This window comes from Acinonyx jubatus, chromosome C2 (genome assembly GCF_027475565.1).
Source record: "Acinonyx jubatus isolate Ajub_Pintada_27869175 chromosome C2, VMU_Ajub_asm_v1.0, whole genome shotgun sequence".
NCBI classification, from domain to species: Eukaryota; Metazoa; Chordata; class Mammalia; order Carnivora; family Felidae; genus Acinonyx; species Acinonyx jubatus.
This window is the reverse complement of record NC_069384.1, coordinates 84163670-84184108: the sequence shown is the minus strand read 5'-3', so window position 1 is coordinate 84184108 and position 20439 is coordinate 84163670. Positions and strand designations below refer to the sequence as shown.

Here is a 20439-nt window from a genome sequence, read left to right as displayed (position 1 = left end):
TTCCATTTACCAGCTGTGTGAATTTGAGCAATTTACTAACACCTCTGTGCCTGTTTTCTTACCCATAAAATGTGAATAATATCTACCATGTACTGTAAATGTAGTACCACCTACCATAGTTTTATATTAAGAATTAAATGAGTTAATACATGTAAAATACTTAAAAGGGTGTCTGGTACATAGTTAAGTATTCAATAAATCTTAAGGATTATTGTTGCTACTCATTTTCCTAACATGAGCCATTTAGGCTGCTTTCAATATTTCACTCTAATAAATAGTTCTATGATAAACATCTTTATAGCAAATGAGTTCTTAAAGAGTTCTAAACTCTTCAGCCATTAATTTTTTGTATTTGTATCAGCTGTTCACGTGAGCTATAAAACAATGGATGAATAGGTGCTATTTACCTGTAACCACTGGCTTTGCCAATATATTTTTTTAAAGAAAAAATAATAGCTGTCTCTACTGTTTTCTTTGTTATTTGTGATACAATACATAAAATTACTGACATTTAGTACATGCACAATGTTGTACAATTTGTCAGTACGTTTTGAGGCCACTCTTTCCAAAGACAGTCCATTATATAATGCACAGAGTGAGAGAAAGAAAAAGTAAACTTTACTACTCTAAAAAGTCTCTCATGAAAGAGGAAAAATAACTTACTCATTCTCAAATTTCCTGGAAACCATTGGGTCCAATCACCAAATTATAATCACCTTAAATGCTTTCTGGAATGTATATACATACTTATTAATGCTTCAATTGCCTTTATCTGTGGAGTCAGGAGGAGGACAGTCTAGAGGGAACTAACACCTAAGGAGTCCTGTTCAGACATTGTGGAAGATGGTAACGTAAATTACCCTACATAGTCCTTACAAAGACTACAAATTATAACTCCTGTCTTCTTTAACACAGATGAGGAAGCTGAGGTATGGGGACATGAAGAAATTAGTCTACATTTATACAGCCAAAAAGTAGCAGAGGGGGGCCTGGCCGGCTCCATAGGTAGAGCATGCAACTCTTGATCTCGGGGTTGTAAGTTCGAGCCCCATGTTGGGTGTAGCGATTACTTGTTTACTTAAAAATAAAATCTTAAAAAAAAAAAAAGTAGTAGAGATGGGACTCAAACTCAGACCTACCTGATTTCCCAAGGTCTATGCTCTTTTCATGACACCATACTGCTGTGTTGATATAAGTACATAATACTTTTCTAAGAGAAAGAGATTCTCTGAAAGCTACAACAGAAATTCCAATAACCATCTAGATAGAAAATAGCAAGTCTACAAACCAGAGAATCCAGTTTTTGCAGCTTTTCTTGATGGTTGACACCTTTCTTCTAATATTTCATCCTCCTCTATTGCTGTCAGTTTATCGATTGGGTATCTCAACACCCCTGAAAGGGTTATTCTGAGTGGATTAGGCACTAGCACTCTGTTTTATGCCAAAATACACACAGGCTTGTTGACCCAACAAGAAACTGCTTGTAAAGCAGCTTTACATAAACCGAAATCACAGATCTCAAAAGCTTTCTCCCTTCTTCTATCACAGTTATTTTTTTCATATTTGACAACAAACATACACAGACTATCAAGAAGAAAAGGAAAAAATGTTTTTCATAGGAAGAGTCACTAGAATTCAGTGATAGAAATTCACTACCAGTGAAAAGTAGAAAGTAAGAGTATTATGTTCATAATCTCATTCTATCTAAAGCCTTGTTTTCTGTTTTGTTTTGGTTTGTTTGTTTGCTTGCTTGCTTGTTAAAGTAGGCTCCACACCGGGTGTGGAGCCCAATGCAGGGCTCGAACTCACAACCCTGAGATCAAGACCTGAGCTGAGATCAGGAGTGGAACCGACTAAGCCACCCAGGTGCCCCCCCCCCAAACCTTGTTTTTTTATTTGCTCATGTTCTTGAGTTTTCCACGATGCTTAATGTCTCATTTGCAACATGGGAATAATTTAAAACCAGTGGCTCAGGAGCACATAAAATCATATTCATAGAGCACTTTGCTTTTAGAAGGGTTAGAAAGTCATCCATGCAGATATGGAGCCCCTAGTTCTGTGCTAAGCACATTTAAAGCAAAGTGGTTATACTGACTAGGCATTGGCTGCCTTATGAACACAGTTCTCTCATCCAACCAGTGCCGAGTGGGTTGGTATATTGTGGCTGCTGAGTTCAACCTCCCTTAGTGCTAGTGTGGCCAGGCTGCAGGAATGCCCTGTAAGTCACTAATATCGGAAGCCACTAAACTTTAATATATTATATATTAGATAAGTTGTATATTCCTGCCATCCTACTTCTCTGTTCTTAACATTTTTTTTTTTTCCTGTGGAGGCCCCTGTCTGCTTCACCTGCTCTTATCTTACTTTTCTTGCACCTCCCCAACTCCCATTCTACTCTCCGAGGCAGTATCTGGTTTTCTTGAGATATGACTAACCTTCAAGGAAAAAGAAAAGCAGCTAGCAAATACTGTAAACCTTACAGGAAAAAAATTTCTTCTTGGATGACCACAATTGACAAACTTACTATTTAGTCTAAACAGAAATGATTGATTTTAAGTTAACCTTCAACTTTTTTAAGTGAGACCAGAGTTCCTACTCCTGTCTCATGTTCAGCACTTTCAGGTCGGGGTCAGCATGTGTCCATAGAACACAATAGTCTCTTTTTTTCAGAGTGACATTCATCTGCCCAGACAAAATTAACCCCATCAGCAGGAACAAGTTCACAGACAATAACTGTGCAGGTGCACAGTGAAAATTTAGAATCTTCCAGGGCATTTTAACCACAAGATTGTGAAGAATTAAGTTTCTCTTTCCCTCCTTCCCTCCCTGTCTCCCCCCAACTCCCAGAATCATATTATGTGTAATGTGAACATTCCACATGTTTAATAGTAAAAAGGTCCTGGGATGTCACCTCAGTCTGTCAGTAGATAAAGAGGAAGCATACACAAGAGAAAAGAAAGCATCAGAGAGGGATTTTATAGTTTATCAAGATATGAATACTAGTAACTAGTTATTAAATCAACAACAACAACAAAAGAAAGCATTGGGTATGATTGTCATACAGAAAGCCTCTATGGATTGCCTTGAATGACACTGTGACAGGCTGGTGACTTCCAGATATTTGCACTGGTAGGACACTCAAGGCTCCTTAAATCCCTCCACTGACATGGTTGCTTATTCCACTTATGGACTGTGTAATTCAATTTTCTAGGGTGTGACTATAGACTATGAAAAAATCTGCTTGTAGAATAGTTTGAGTCAAGCAAATTGTTAAGAAAAAATCATTGAGACCTATCCTTTAGGCAGTTTGGAAAATATAGAATAATAATTCTATAGCCAAGAATTTATCCTGATGAAATACATGTGTACAGAATGACACATATACAAAATTATTTGTGGTATCATTGTTTCTAATATACTGGAAAATATATTGTAAAATATTGGAAATGACTTAAATGCTCATTATGGAGGAATTGTTTAAATAAACTATAGGCGATCCATGCAACAGAATATGGAGCCATAGAAAAAGAAGAAGCTCTATCGAAATTTATATAGAAAGCTCTACAAAAGCTAAATTTAAAGTAGCTGAGAAACTACACAAGAAACTAATAACATCAGCTGTGAGGAGGGGAATTAGGTGGCCAGCGATTAAGGATGGGAGAAGAAACTTTCTACATTTTGAATGTTGACCTCTAGGAAAGAGTCTGGTTGGTTAGATCAAAAGAATGGATGGACAAGTCCTCCAAAAGTAAAACTGCTGTGAACATTCCTCTTATAAATGCTCTCAGACTCCAAGATTTAAAAACTAGTAAATAAGCAAATCAACAATAAAAAGGCTTTATATAGTCTTTAATATTTGTATCATATATTGCAAGGCAATTTAATTTTTTGCCTTCACACAGTTACAATTACACTATGTAGACATCATTACTTATTTTATCAATTAGGAGAACAATTCTTTATTCTTTTAGATACATTATGAGCACCTACAAGGTACCAAATACCAGTTTAGATTCTGTAAATTCAGTGTTGAATAAGACAGACATAGTCTCTGACCTCCTGGACAGTTCTGGTGCTGTAGCTATTAAGGACAGAAAAAGTTCCTTTTTTAGAATGATACATGCAACACTCAATAACTGCTTTCCCAGCTCAGTAAAATAGTAAACATTCAAATGTGAAATGAAAACAGCTGGAGCAGCTGGCTACAATTTAACTTAACATGAAAAAAAAAAAAAATGTCCTCAGACATAGATTACTTATTCTCTGCACACACATGAGTAACTCCTGTTCCGGAGGCTCAACGTTAAGGATAGAGTGGGACAAGACCCTGTCTTTCTCAGGTCTCCACCTCCTTCCGGGACGTGCCGACTTTTCCTCAGCCCAGAAAAGGGAGGACACAGGAGGAGTGCTTATAACAAGGCTCCATAATTTATGATTGGATTAAATGATCATTTGCTGGATATAAGCTGTTTGTGTGATACGTGCTCTATTTTTAGAGAGTCTAGGAACGTGTTGCTTAAAACTCGTGAGAAAATGATTGCACAGTCCCTATTAAGATTCATTAGCATACTTGCTCCTTTTATTTGAGTTTAGACATACAATCATAAATCTCTCCAAACTAGCAAAGCATTCTTGAGTGAAAGGTGACGTAGGGAATGGTCTTCAAAAAAGCAGCAGCAGTGAAGGGAGAATGGGGAAAATGCGGTGGGTAACGTCAGCCCCAGTGCCTCCTTCGTGCATAGAGACATTATATGTTAGAAATAAGATGCTCTCCCACCCAAGACAACCAGAGTCAGGGGAGGAGAGCAGTCCCCAGATGCGGGAATAAACAGCAAATTGGTGTACATTCCGTGCAAGCCTGAGTAAACCACAGGAAGGAGACATCGGTGAGGCCCACTGGCTGGGGGACCCCAGATGGCAAAGATGGAGAAACAGCAGAATCACAAACAAGACATCTAAAACATGTTGAATAGGTAAAATGGTATCATCACTGATCATTTGATAAAGTGGGGTTTTTTTTTGCCTCCGTGGTTTTTTAAAACAATTATGGGACATACATTCTTGTGCAGGTACGCACAAGTTTCACAAGCACAAAGCCTTTGGGAAAACGATATATACTTTGCAAAGTCAAGTTCCTTTGCTGAATGAGAGAGATCATTTTCGAAGTGCTTTTTGAGAACATTTAATCGTACGTAGGAAAGGAAAGAGCCTCTAGTATATCACTGCATTTCTTTTGGCTACCAGGGTAGTGGCTATGATTTGAAGCAACTGTATGTCACTAACTTTATGCTGTAAAGAATTCCAGTCTGCCTCATAGTTTGTGAGACCACACACTTTCAAATGTCTAGCACACACAATAGAAATAATTAGTGAGTGCTGTACCGCATGCGTTGAAACAGGGGAGTAGACACATAAATATGTTAACATGAGATGAACTAGTGAGAGCAAATTTACTGTCCAGAATTCTAATATCCCACAGAAATAGCCCTGTGTTGGCTACTTATCACATATATAGTAGACACCAAAATTTTTTATTTGCTAAAGCCATCTGTGCTTTTGTATATTTGAGACTTAAATCATGAAGATGCCAGTGCAATTCTCTTACGGCAATAGCCCATGAAATGGTATCTCTTTCAGTTTGTGGGGAAATTAAGTCCTATAAAGAGAAATAACAAAATCAAGATCTTATATTTAATCATACTTCAAAAAAGCTAATCTGACAAAATGGTAAATTTTCATGAACCTCTTTCATACGTTTTCCTTACCAAATTTTGGCCCTTTGGCCAAATAACTTCTAAGAACCAATAATAAGCCGTTTGTTTTTGGTAAGTATATGCTATCTGAAAGTTGGCCTGATGTAATACGGTGCAAAATGTCAATAGCATCTTTGAAAATTCATTTTTATAAACAGGAAAGATGATACAGATTGTCTTTGAAATTGCTTTCCAACTCTATTGGTGATGTTAAGGAGCTAATAATGATCTTAGGCCCATAAATATGTAACTACAAGTGAAATTCTTCGCATAAAGAAAAAGATCACTAAAGCTTTAGAATTACTAAGGGATTTAGGACCTTCTTAAACCACAGAATTCCTAGTCTTCTAGTTATCATGTAAATTCCAGTAGTAGCAGCTGTTGGCCAATACAAAATCTTTTTAAGTAAATAATTCTGAATATCACCATCCATACTGTGGTTGCTAGAGCAATTGATAGCAAATAAGATTATGTTGCCTGGATTAAAAGAGGCCTTCAAAAAACTCTGAATTGATTAGCTATTCCTAAAATTCATCTTCTTGGTGTTCTGCACAATTCTCCACTGTTGCTTTCCCAGCAGCTACCTTCTCTTTCTTCTTTCATGTTCTTCATTCACCAAATATTTACAGAGAACCTTCCAGGCACTGGGACCAGAGCAACAAATAAGACAGGCAAAGAGTTCGTAGTACAGGTTTGAATTACCTTTGGGCCCTCATTAATCACCCACTGCTCACACCATTCTTAATTCATCAAGTTTGCAAAAGTGATCATCTCCTCTGTTTAATCCTAGATTTAGTTGGCTCAACATAATATCTCATTTCTTAAAGCCAAGGCTAGAAAATAATTTCACCATCATGGCAAGTGTGACCTTGCAATCTGTTCGCTTCTTCCTTAGCCCACCTATCGCAGGCTAAGGTCACTTTTTATACTTTTTTAACCCCCTTTCAAATTCACCCCATGTTATTTGTTGACCGTTTGAGTAGATTTATTCATTAGTTAATTTTTGTGTATATAGCCAATTATATTAAATTGTTGATCTAAAGCAAATGTCTCAGGATGCCTGAGTGGCTTGGTTGGCTGAGGGTGCGATCGTTGATTTGGGCTCAGGTCATGATCTCACGGTTCGTGGGATTGAGACCACATCAGGCTCCACGCTGACAGTGCGGAGCCTGCTTGGAATTCTCTCTCCCTCTCTCTCTCTCTCTCTGCCCCTCCCCAACTCGTGCGTGCGCTTTCTCTCTCTCTCTCTCTGTCAAAATAAATAAATAAACTTAAAAAAACAAATAAATCAAATATCTTCATGTCTTGAGGGAAACGTAAGTATTTAGTAAATTAAATATTTTGAGGCACTAATTCCTGAATTTTCACTTTTTATGTGGATGTTTTAATATTGTATGAAATACATTTCCTACATTTCTGCATTTAAAAACTGATAAGAATTTCAGGATGCCTGGGTGGCTCAGTCAGTAGGTGTCTGACTTCAGCCTCAGGCCATGATCTCACAGTTCCTGAGTTCAGGTCCTGTGTCAGACTCTGTGCTGACAACTCAGAGCCTGGAGCCAGCTTCAGGTTCTTTGTCTCCCTCTCTCTCTGCACCTCCCTCTCTTGTGCTCTCTCTCTCTCTCAAAAATAAAGAAACACTTAAAAAAATTTTTTTAATTAAAAAAAACTAATAAAAATTTCAAAAACCTAGAGATTACAGAAAACTGCCACCAAACATATGTTAAAAACAAACTATTATCCATCAACACTGTTATGCAATAAAAGAATGGACATTTTAAACATTTAAAAGTAGGATGTGACAGAATCTTAGTGTAAAGGATAGTCCTAATTTAAAGTGAACCAATTTAATGATGAAAAATGCACCATGTTGTCTTAATATTCCTATTTTACCATAGATAGGTGAAAAGATGAATCATGAATCACTACTAAGGAACCACTTGTATAGATAATGCCAAGTTTAGACATACCAATTATTTTAGGAATTGCATTTGAAAGGTATTTGTGAAAATTTTGCTGCCTTTATTTAAAATGTTAGATTGAATTATTAGGCTTTGCTGACCAAAATAGTCATACGTTCTTAAGACACACAAAAAAATCATGCATGTGCTTCTAGGTGAGATTTTAATAAAGCTATTTTAGAAATGAGGAACTCTATCCTGTTCTTAAATAGTAACTTTTAAGAGTTTCCAACACTTCTCAGTGGATAAACCATTTTGAGGTTTTTCAACTGTGTTGAAGAACTTTGGAGATGTGTTGCCATTGTATCTCAGAGCTCAAGCTGGGTCTGTAGGGTAGCAAAATAGCTGTTACCTATTCAACAGTTTGATTTGCATGCACTCTCAAAAATGAACCCCAGATGTAGAAATCACAAGTTTCCATAAACATTTTCGGGCAGGCAGACAATGTAACTTTTCTGCTAGTAATGAAAAAAACCTTTGACAGACTTCTCCATAGCTGTGCTCTGGCTCCTCCCATGTGTGAATGGGAGGCAGTCACTGAAAGGGAATTCTCATTCCAACCATATGTGGAAATGGAGCAGTGATGCCTCCAAGTTTGAAATGATGCCTTTTCCCAGAAATTTCTATGCCACACACAGTAAAGATAAAAATGAATACCCTCCCCATTAGAATTATTTCTGATTTTTCTTCTAACTATAAAGGTTGATCTCCTAATTTTCCAAATAGAACATTTAAATTAAAAAAAATTTTTTTTTTCAACGTTTATTTATTTTTGGGACAGAGAGAGACAGAGCATGAACGGGGGAGGGGCAGAGAGAGAGGGAGACACAGAATCGGAAACAGGCTCCAGGCTCTGAGCCATCAGCCCAGAGCCTGAGGCGGGGCTCGAACTCACAGACTGCGAGATCGTGACCTGGCTGAAGTCGGACGCTTAACCGACTGCGCCACCCAGGCGCCCCAGAACATTTAAATTTAAATAAAAATGCCTGGGTGGCTCAGTCGGTTAAGTGTCTGACTCTTGATATGGGCTCAAGTTGTGATCTCGTGGTCAGGAGACAGAACCATGCATTGGGCCCCATACTGAGAGTGGAGCCTGCTTGGGATTCTCTCTCTCTCTCTCTCTCTCTCTCTGCCCCCCCCCCTTACATGCACGTGCTCTCTCTCTCGAAAAAAAATAACCTTTAAAAATAAAATAAAATAAAATAAAATAAAATAAAATAAAATAAAAATGAAGTAATTTGATCCCATCATGTGGAATCAATTTAAGAGAGTATTGGCCTGAATTTTGTTAGTTATTAAAGTTAAGAGTCTTTAGGATAATAATTTTTACTTAGAAAATTAAGGAATAATTTTTATTTTATTTTTTTTTCAATATATGAAATTTATTGTCAAATTGGTTTCCAAGGAATAATTTAATCATGGAGGTGTATCAAAAACAAATGGCTACAATTATGTCATTTATAAATATACATTTTTTCATCAATGCAAGCTTTAAAAAAAGTGGTGGATGGATTATTTTGTGTTAACACGTGTATATATCCCTAAAGACATATGTCATACTGTAGAATTCTTCATCAAACAAACTGAATTGCATCTTTGCTCTGTTTTCCAATTACATGTCAGAAATTTGACACAATGGGGGCAACTGGGTAGCTCAGTAGGTGAAGCATCAAACTCTTGATTTTGGCTCAGGTCATGATCTCACAGTTCATGGGATCGAGCCCCGTGTCAGGCTCTGTGCTGATGGTGTGGAGCTTGCTTGGGATTCTCTCTCTCTCCTCTCTCTCTCTGCCCTTCCCCTTCATATGCATACTCTTTCTCTATCACTCTCTCTCTCTCTCAAAATAAATTAATTAATTTAAAAAATTGATACTATGTAAATGTATTTTGAACTTCTGTTGTTTATAGTTATAAGGGGGAAAAAAAAACAAAACATAGGTAGGTGAGGGACACCTAGCTGGCTCATTGGGTACAGTGTGTGACACTTGAACTTGGGGTTGTAGTTTTGAGCCCCACATTGGATATAGAGAGTACTTAAAAAATAAAATCTTTAGGGGTGTCTGAGTGGCTCAGACGGTTAGACATCCGACTTCAGCTCAGGTCATGATCTCACGGTTCGTGGGTTTGAGCCCCACCTTGGGCTCTGTGCTGACAGCTCAGAGCCTGGAGCCTGCTTCAGATTCTGTGTCTCCCTCTCTCTCTGCCCCTCCCCCACCCACAATCTGTCTCTCTCTCCCAAAAATAAATAAACATTAAAAAAATCCTTTAAAAAATAACAAAGTAGGTGAAAATTTTATGGTAATTACAGTATGTGACAATAGGAGTTTATAATAATTTGTATTATGTATAATAATTCATAAGTTTAACTGAGAAAACAAGAAGCTTTTTATTCTTATTCTTGACACACATTAAATATATATTATATTACATTATTATAACGTATTATATTGTATTATATTACATTATATTACATTACAGTGCAGTAAGTATATATTTTGATTTACTGGACTCTAAGTTCTTACGGAATGTTTTCTGACCAAGCAATTGGTTAGACATAGGAAAAGTATGCACATTCAGAAATCAATGGGTCAATTACAAAATCTCAAACTCTGGGCCTTGTCCTAGAGTTTAGCAATCCAGCTTCTGTCTACATGTACACAGAGTTTTAAATAAAATTTTCAGCTTCCAGTCCATTTATTTGGCATAATATAGACCCTGTTATATAGTTTGTAAAAGAAAATGTGCATACTTCAGAACCACCAGGATCTCTTACAGACATCTGCCCATTCACATGGAATGTTTCTTCCTTCAAATATGCTTTTATTCAGGTCTAGGTAGTGGTGCATGCGTGGAAACTCACGTTTATGAAAATGAAAAGAACTAGGAAGGAAAGAAGGGTAGGAAAGAAGATTAATGTCCCAAAGAGGAAACATAATGGAACTAAAAGTGAATTTTATCTTTTGTGTGCACCGTTATCAGAAAATCTACCTAAAAGCAATACAATGTCATTACCCATTTGTTTCATTCATCCAATCAATATGCATTAGGTGACTACTGAAAATAAGATACCCTACATAATTTCAATTTCACTTCAGCAGAAAACAGTGAAAATTTCTTCCTATTTTCTATCTTAGTAACCAGAAAGGAGAAATTTAGTACTTGCTAGGTGATATAGAGAATTTTTTTGAGCCTTTAAAAACTGAATAATATACTCAATTTTTTTTCAAAATAAAGTATATAAAGACAGATACACAGTGAAGTCTCCCTCCCTGTTCCTGACCTGATATGCCTCATTGCCATTAACTCCTTCAACATGCAATCATTGTTATTAGTTCCATACTAACAGACAGTTATTTCTAAACTTTTACAAATACAACCAATATGAAAAAACAAAAATAAAACAAAAACTTTGTATAAATGCAATTTCACATAAATGCATGTGCAAGTCCGTCTGTAAGAAAAATTCCCCACAAGTGGAATTGCTGAGGCAAAGGGTAATTTGCAATCTTGAGAGATACTTCTAAATTGTCCTCTACAGGGGATATAACCATTTATACTCTTCTAAGCACTGTACAGTAATATCCTTTGCCCTATAGTCTTGCCAATATATTATCAAATTTAAAGATTTTGTTGATTCGATAAGTGGGAAATGGTACTTTATTGTAGCTCTAATTTGCACTTATAAAGAGTGAAGTTGAGCATCTTTTCATGTGAAAGAGCAATTCATATTTCCTTTTCTGTAAAATATGTTTATAAGCTCCATCCATTATTCTCTCATAGCCAGGAGTTCTTTACACATTAAGGAGGTTAGTCCTTTGACATAAGTCACAAATATTTGTCTTTTGACTTTATGAAATGGTTATTGTCATGCAGAATTGCTTTTTTAAAGGCATTGTTTATCATATAGTTTCTGAAATCATTGTTAGAAATACTTTCCCCACTCTGACACTCAAAGGTTAAAAATAAGTTCTGACATGGAGATTTCTAAAACTACAATACAGTCAGACTAGAGAATATAATTCAAATCTCTCTCTCTCTCTCTCTTCCTCCCCTCTTTCTTCGGTAACTTCTGGGTCTTCCTCCCAGATGTTGTTCTGTATCTCAAGTCAAACTCTACTAATTCAGTAACCCTTCTTCAATTGTAAGGAGTGGGAAGAGAAGGAAGCTGAGAAAGGGTGTTTGAAATTGAGAATTCTCAAAACAGCTTCCACCCTAGCATATATCAAGACAGTCACACAAAACCCTCCTAGCATTGTCACTCACCACGGTACAGGGAGGAAAGCCAGTTTCATTTAAGAATGTCCTTGATGGGGGCCTTGGTGGCTCAGTGGGTTAAGCTTCCGACTTCGGCTCAGGTCATGATCTCAGGGTTCGGAAGTTTCAGCCCCGCATCGTCGGGCTCTGTGCTGACAGCTGGGAGCCTGGAGCCTTCTTCAGATTCTGTGTCTCCCTCTCTCTCTGCCCCTCCCCTGCTTGTGCTCTCTCAAAAATAAACGTTAAAAAAAAAGTCCTTGATGAATCAGTAGAAGTTATTGATTTTATTAAAGTTCAACCCTTGAGTATGAATCTTTTTAATATTCTATGTTATATTCTATGTTTATTAATATTAATATTCTATGTTTAATATTCTATGTTAACAAAAAGTGCATGAAGCACTTTTCATGCATACTGACTGAGGAGAGAAGCACGGGTATTTCCTTGTACTTTAGCCATTGAGTTGCAGACCAGACTACTCACTTGCACCTCGTTTCACCAAACACCATTTCTATTTGAAAGAACAATTGGCAAACAAACCATGGTTTATTCAGACTTGAATGTTTGGTGTTTTCTCGAAAATAAACAAAGTGAATCCGTAACCTCAAGGGGGAAAAAATGACAGCATTGTTGCCAATGATAAAATTTGAGCTTTCAAGTAAAAATTAAAATTTTGGAAAACTTGTATCCATCACTGTGAACTTCACAGCTTCCCAATGCTTAAGTACTCTTCTTATGACATCGGTGTCATAATTAATGAATGTGATTTTTTTTTTATATTGTATAATGATATGCACAACTCAATGAACCAACAATTTCCAAAAGACCAGTATGTGAAATTACAAAATCATGCACGGGTAAAAGATTCACCAAAGTACAAGACGTGCCTATGGATTTTAATATAACAAACTACAAAAAGTTCATTGATAGTACTTTCAGATTTCACATTGAAAATAACCTTTAAGAAACTAACCACTTGTCGAGCTTTGGTGCAGTATCAAAGAAAAATATCCACGACGATCTGAAAAGGCTGTTATAATACTCCTCACTTTTCCAACGACATGTCTGTGTGAAGCTGGATTTTCTAGATACACTTCAATCAAAACAACATTTCACAAGAGATGAAATGCAGAAGCAAATATGAGAACCCAGCTGTCTTCTATTAAGTCAGACATTAAAGAGATTGTTACACATGTAGAATGATGCCACTCTTCTCACTGTTTGTGTTGCAAAATATAATCATTTTTCATCGTTAAATATTATGTTAACATTTTGTGGTCTTGTGATTCTTTTTTAAATTATTAAATAGTTAAAGTTTTTATTTCTAATGTGGTAAATAACACAAGTTCTTTGGAATCCTCAAAGATTTTAAGAGCATCAAGGATTCCCGAGACCAAAATGTTTGAAAGCCGGTGAAGTTTGTCTCTCAGATCACTGAACCTCCAGATCAGTTATGAGGCCATGTAAACATCCTGGGTGGTAGGTAGGCACATAATTATAATTTTACCTCTCTGGTTGGAATACCGTGAGCCTGTCTTAGGAAAGAACAGGAGTAGAGGAGACACCCCCAGAAATGCATAGTACAAGATAAATGTTGCATTTGTTATTACAAAATGATCTAGGACAGTGGCGCCTGGGTGGCGCAGTCGGTTAAGCGTCCGACTTCGGCCAGGTCACGATCTCGCGGTCCGGGAGTTCGAGCCCCGCGTCAGGCTCTGGGCTGATGGCTCAGAGCCTGGAGCCTGTTTTCGATTCTGTGTCTCCCTCTCTCTCTGCCCCTGCCCCGTTCATGCTCTGTCTCTCTGTGTCCCAAAAATAAATAAACGTTGAAAAAAAAAATGATATAGGACAGACATAGCCGTTGTAGCAAAAGATTGAAAACCACCTAAATGGTTGGTTCATTGTTATTGTTGTTGTTCGTTTTTGAAACTTAGGTGCACAGACAGCAGGTTGATTTAATTGTTGTCTCAGTTTCTCAGTGTGTTATCATCATGGGTCCGTGCAAGATCCCTTTTCTTCACTTTATTTCACTCTTTAATTTTCACTCTCATTTCCTCTCATTCACCTATTTTAAAGAGATTGCTATGTATCTTTAAATGTGTGAAGCATTATAAAACAGGTATAGTGGTTTTGTATACAATTATGTACATCGTATTTAAATAAATAATATTGGGGCACCAGGGTGGTTCAGTCGTTAAGCAGCCGATTTCGCTCAGGTCATGATCTCACAGTCTGTGAGTTTGAGCCCCGCGTTGGGCTCTGTGCTGACAGCTCAGAGCCTGGAGCTGCTTTGGATTCTGTGTCTCCCCCTCTCTCTGCCCTTCCCCGACTCATGCTCTGTCTCTGTCTCTCTCAAAAATAAATAAACATTAAAAAAAGGATAAATAAATAGTATTTGTGCTATAATTCTCATTCCTATTTTTTCTTTCATGATTAATGTTTTTTTAACTTTCTCCATGATCAGTTAGCTCATTGGCTTCTTACTGCTGCATAGCATTTCATAGCATGTACCCACTGTATTTTTACTTACTAATTAAATTCGCTTATTGGACACCTCAGAAGTATCTATGTACCTTCATTAGGGATGGGTACTATCACATCCAGAAACATGCCCCACTCAAAGTTTTGCCAGTTCTCTGGAAAAAGATATCCATGAGAGGGATTGCTATGCATATGATCACTTTCCAGAAGGATTGTACAATTTATACCCCTCCCAGCTGTTCTGAAAGATCCATAAGCCCGTATCCTCTCCAGTATTTGCTAAGCCACCTTCTGATTGTTGCCATTCAAATACAGTACTTGAAAAGTGATATTTCCTGGTTGCTTTACTTTGAATTGTACCTCTTTATAATGAACTTCAGCAGCTCATCATATATTTTTTTATTCATTTAAGCCTCTTCTGTGAACTACCTGTTTACCCTCTTAAGAATTTTACGAATTGTTCTCTTTGATTTCCTACCTCGTTCTTATTGATTTAAGGAGTTCTTACATATTTTGGAAATTATCCCTTGCTGGTTTTAAACACTGTGATGTCCTTTCCCAATCTAACATCGGTTTGTTAACTTTATCTGTGGCACATTACATTGAACAAAGTCCTCAGTTTTGGTATAGCCAAATCCACCCACTCTTTTTTGACTTACAATTGGTGATTTCGAGATTTTGTTTAAAAAGCCTCTCCCTACCCCTTGGTCACAAAGATTTTATTTCACATTTTTCTTCTATTATCTTCATAGATTTATCTCTTAACATTTAGGTCTTTAATCTGTCTGGAGTCAACCTTTGTGTATTAGAGGTCTATGTTTTTCTCCATATAATGATACAGTTATTCTAATATCTAATAAACAATTTGTCCTTTTTAAATTGCCATTATCATATAATAAGACACCACATATACATGGATCTATATCTGAGCTCTGAATTCTGCTTCATTGGTCTATTTACATTTTGCTGGGACAACAGCATCATCATTTATAGTGTCTTAATATCTGATGAATGAGAGTGATACTATATATTTGGATCATCCTTATGTACTTTTTTAGAGATTTTGGGGCCTTGAGTCATTATATAAATTTTAAAATTTGTTATGTTCCTCAAAAATCTTTAAGAATTTTGATTAGAAATTCATTTACTTTGCATGTGTACTTGGAGAGGATTGATAACTTTACCAGATTAATTCATACCAACCATGAAAACAGTATCTCTCTCCATTGTCTCAAATCTTATTTCTGTTCTATTCTACTAAAGGAAACCAAAAGCATAAGGCTTTATATTTCTTAAAATATCTTATTTTTATTATAAGAATAATTTGTCTAAAAGAAGTGTTTTTTTGAGTTGTTGTTGTTCGTTTTTGAAACTTAGGTGCACAGACAGCAGGTTGATTTAATTGTTGTCTCAGTTTCTCAGTGTGTTATCATCATGGGTCCGTGCAAGATCCCTTTTCTTCACTTTATTTCACTCTTTAATTTTCACTCTCATTTCCTCTCATTCACCTATTTTAAAGAGATTGCTATGTATCTTTAATGCATGTCCCATTTTTAATCTTCCTAAACTTTTGTTAGCACTCAACGTATGTTTATTCAGTTGGATTTTCTATATAGACAATCATATCATCTGCTAATAATGATTTTTATCTCTCACAATCATAATATGCCTTATGCCTTTATCTTACCTTAAAAGACAGGACCTCCAATGGTTATGTTTAACTGGTAGTGGAAATTGTAAACCTCCTTTTCTTGTGTTTTTGTTTCAATGGAAATGCTTCTAATTTATTCCAGTGAATCTATCACAAATTTTTCATAAATAGTTCAGGAAGTTCTTTGATGCTTCCAATATTCTGTAAATTTCATCATAAGTATTACTACTTTATTCTGCAAATTTTATCACAAATAAGATGCTTTCTGTGTCTCATGAAATCATCAAAGGATATTTCTTCTTTGGTCTGGTGTTAAAGTGAAATACATTGATACGTTTTTTTGATGTTGAACTATCCTTTCATTCTTGGAATGAATACTACTTGATCAATATGTGCTATTTTTTAATAAACTGTTGGATTTGGTTAGCTAATATATTATTTAAAATGATTGCACCTATATTCACAAGTGACGTAGGTTTATGCTTTTCTATATCTTCTTTATCCTTTGTCTGGATTTTATATCAAGATTATGTAAGCTTCATCAAATTAGCTGGGCAACTGGACAGCTTCTCTTCTGTTCTTTTTTTTTTTCTAGAGCAATTTATATAAAATAAATACTATTTATCACGTGACAATTTTATAAAATCTCACTAAAAAACCATCTAGTCTAGGAGCTATTTGAGAAGACCGGTTATTGATTATTTTTCTCTAATCATTATTTGTACACTGAGGTAGTTTATAAATTTTATATTCTGTGAATGCATAGGTGTCGCAGAAAGGCACGCGCACGCACACACACACACACACACACACACACACCTTTAAAAAAACCAGAGAAGTAATACACAATTATGTTTTTAAAGTCACACAGTACAGTTTGTGCCAAATATCTCCCTTTGCCCATCCAGACCCTTGCCCACGCTGCTATGCCCCAGGAGGCTGCCCTGTTATAGACATGTTCCTGGACATCTAGCTCCTGATTGGGTTAGGCCAGTCTGCAGCAAGATGCAGGAAGATGGTGTGTGGCTAAGGTATTTATTCCCCTAGTCTCCTTGCTGGAGGTCCCCTCAGGCTTGTTGCTTCTCTGACCAAAGTCATATCTCCTCTCAAGGTGGTCCTCCCTTGACCATTCTTTCTGTCTGAGTTCCAGAAATTGCTCCCTCTCCTCATCTATATGGCCTAAGGACACTAACACCCCCTGCTGTTGCTAGTCCTGGGATACTACACTAATCTTTGTGCTTTCCCAACACCTTTTCCACGTGTTTGTAAATAGTCTCTTTATTAAACACTTCTTGATTATCCTAATTTGAAAGTGCCATCTGTTTCCTCCTGAGATCCTGACTCATACACTTTCATGAACTTACACAGTGAAAATCTACCTCCTGACACTCCTTTGCATTAACCATTACTAACAGTTTAGTGGATGTCCTTCCAAACACAAACACACATGTGAGATATAGAACACCAAAAACATGCAGATAAAACATAAACAATGTTTTTAAATGAGAACATTCTTTAAAAAGTGAACATTTCTGGTTGCTATTGACCTCCTCTCATTTTTTAAACTCTTTCCCTTCTTGGTCCTTATAACTCTTCCCTTAATCTTTTTGATGATTCTACCTCTGTCTCCTCTTATGGGTTCATCTTGTTAAACTTACATGTCCAGGTTCTGCACATAGTTCTCTTCTCTCACCGCCTTCTCTCTCTTTTTGAGATCTTATTTCCTTGTGAAAGTTCAATTATCATTACAATAAAATGATTCCAAAATCTCTGTCTCTAACTCTGACCAGTCTCCCAACTTCCTCCATTTCATGACTCTCTGAGGCTGTCCTCAACCTGAACATACTAACAGCAATTCAAATACAACAAGCTCAAAACCAAATTCATATCTTTCCCACTAACCCTGTTCCTCCATTTGATTTTCCTCTTTCTATTCGTAATACCACCAATCTTTTTGTCTTCCCCACTTAAAATTTTGAGGCCATACTCAATTCCCATCACTCCCACTTAGGACAAATTTTAGCAGCTCCTATCACTATAGTATTCATCTAGTGTGCCCTGCTTCATTTAGTTAACACAGCCAAGATCCAATAAGTGATACCCCTATCCTGTGATCTCGCATCAACCTCCCAAGTCAGCTTCCCACTGCTAGTTTTTCTCTTCCTCATACCTGGCCACTCAACAGATTGACAGCCTAATCTTCTAGGAAGAAACATTTCTATTTTCTGAATCAAAAAATAACTGCCCAGTATTCCCCAAATTTATGTCTAAACCTCATGGTTTGTATCCAGATGCCTCTACTATATGACCTTACCTTACACAAGCCTTCATCCCAATACTTCCACCGTGATCGACTCATGGAACCTGAGCATATGCTGTTTTACCTACTTATAAAGTCATCCTCACATCTCTGCTGGTTTAAATTCTTCAAGGTCTGGTTCAAGCCCTACTTCCCTAATGTCCCTCCCTTGAGACATTAATCATATTCTACCTTACATTATATTTTATGTGTGCTGTCCTCTTGTTTACCAGATTAAAAGTTCCATGGGGGACAGGGACTATTTCTTATTCATTTTTGTTTCCCGCACAGCATCTATGCAACCTGTTCCACAAAACCAGTTGTCAGTAAATATGTATTGAGTAAATTAATCAGTGAAAAACAAATCAAAAAGAAAGAGCCAAGTTTTCTTTCCTTTATTGAAATTTAGAAACCATTTGCTTTTTGGTTTGTTGATAGTTGTTTTCCTTTTAAATGCATGCACACCTATATTCTGTAATAATTTTTTTTATTTTAGACGTATAAAAATGATTATGAATCCTATAAACTACATACAAGAGATGTAGTCCAGTACAAGATATGACTGATCACAACATAACCCATGATTGTGCCATGATCTGTAACCAAAAGTATCGCTTTGGGGGCGCCTGGATGGCTCAGTCAGTTGAGCGTCCAGCTCTTAATTTTGGCTCAAGTCATGATCCCAGGGTCTGACAGCACAGAGCCTGCTTGGGTTTCTCTCTCTCTCTTTCCCTCTCTCTCTGCTCCTCCCCCACTCATGCTTTCTCTCTCTCTCTCTCTCTCTCTCTCTCTCTCTCTGTCTCTCTCTCAAAATAAATAAATAAACTTAAAGTGTCACTTTGGCATAAGGCAATCTTTCTTTAGAGAAAGAGTAAAATAAAAACTCTCACTCTATTGGGTCTTTACTGAAATACTGCTTGTAGTTACCTCCTCTTTAGTGACACCACCATCCAAATCTATTTGAATGGAATTATCTTAATTATATTTTTGTAGAAAATCGTGCAAACAAAAAATAAATAAATATGGTGCATCTGGCTGTTAGGAGTTGAATGTATCAAGTCACCAGCTCATCTTAAAAGCAGAACTATGGGGGCTCAGAACTGGGTGGCTCAGTCGGCTAAGCGTCTGACTTCAGCTCAGGTCATGATCTCGTAGTTCGTGGGTTTGACCCCCGCGTTGGGCTCTGTGCTGACAGCTCAGAGCCTGGAGCCTGTTTCAGATTCTCTGTCTCCCTCTCTCTCTGACCCACCCCGTTCATGCTCTATCTCTCTCTGTCTCAAAAATAAGTAAACGTTAAAAAAATTTTTTTTAATTAAAAAAAAAATAAAAGCAGACCTATGAAGTATTAGACAGTGTATAAAATAAAAACAACTTGTGGTTTCAAAAATGGAGTGACACGGGTGGCTGAATAGATCTGTTTACTACTACAGTGTGAAGAAAAAAATGAACATTCCCTTCTTTCATTTCTTCCTTCCATCCTTCTTTCTAAACGCATCCCATGTGCCAATCACTATGGTAGGCATTGGGGCTATCAAGTAGGATAACAACATGAATCTTTCTTTAAAAAAGAGACAGAATTGCAAGCAAATCATGGGAAAATAATTTAAATGTAAAGTTTGTGCCAGGCATAGCAGTAGCATCGAAAAGGAAAAAAATATATTGTTACAAATAGTTTTATCCTTGAGAGCCTTTGCTAATCTAGCTTTCTGTAACTTACTATAAAATATCACTCGCCAGACAAAACCAAGAAAAAAGAACATATTATAAGACTTAAGTATTTGAATAATTTATAATGTCTGCATTGCTTAAAAACCTCAATTCATTTTTGGCAACATGATGAGATCATTGGTCTCAAAGTTGAAGAAAAAGCATACGGCATCGCAGGGCCTGAAAAAAGAATACAATTGTAAGTATTTAAAAGTGGGCACTAGTTATTATTTTCCATAGTCAGGAGAGAAATGCATGTTTACTTCAGTTTTTAGCAGCATCGTTGCCTACCTTAGATTTCTTATCTCGGCACCAAAAAGTCATTTTAATTTC

The 20439-nt window shown here is 36.7% G+C and overlaps 1 long non-coding RNA gene across 1 annotated transcript in view; it reads right to left on the bottom strand.

The window, feature by feature from the left end:
- The window catches only part of LOC113599869 (uncharacterized), a 29972-nt gene extending 17677 nt beyond the window's left edge, over positions 1-12295 (bottom strand). Inside the window, exon 1 of the long non-coding RNA XR_003420808.2 lies at positions 11978-12295. This is a non-coding gene — a long non-coding RNA (uncharacterized LOC113599869). The remainder of the gene's footprint in view (positions 1-11977) is intronic.
- Between the last annotated feature and the right edge of the window lie 8144 nt (positions 12296-20439).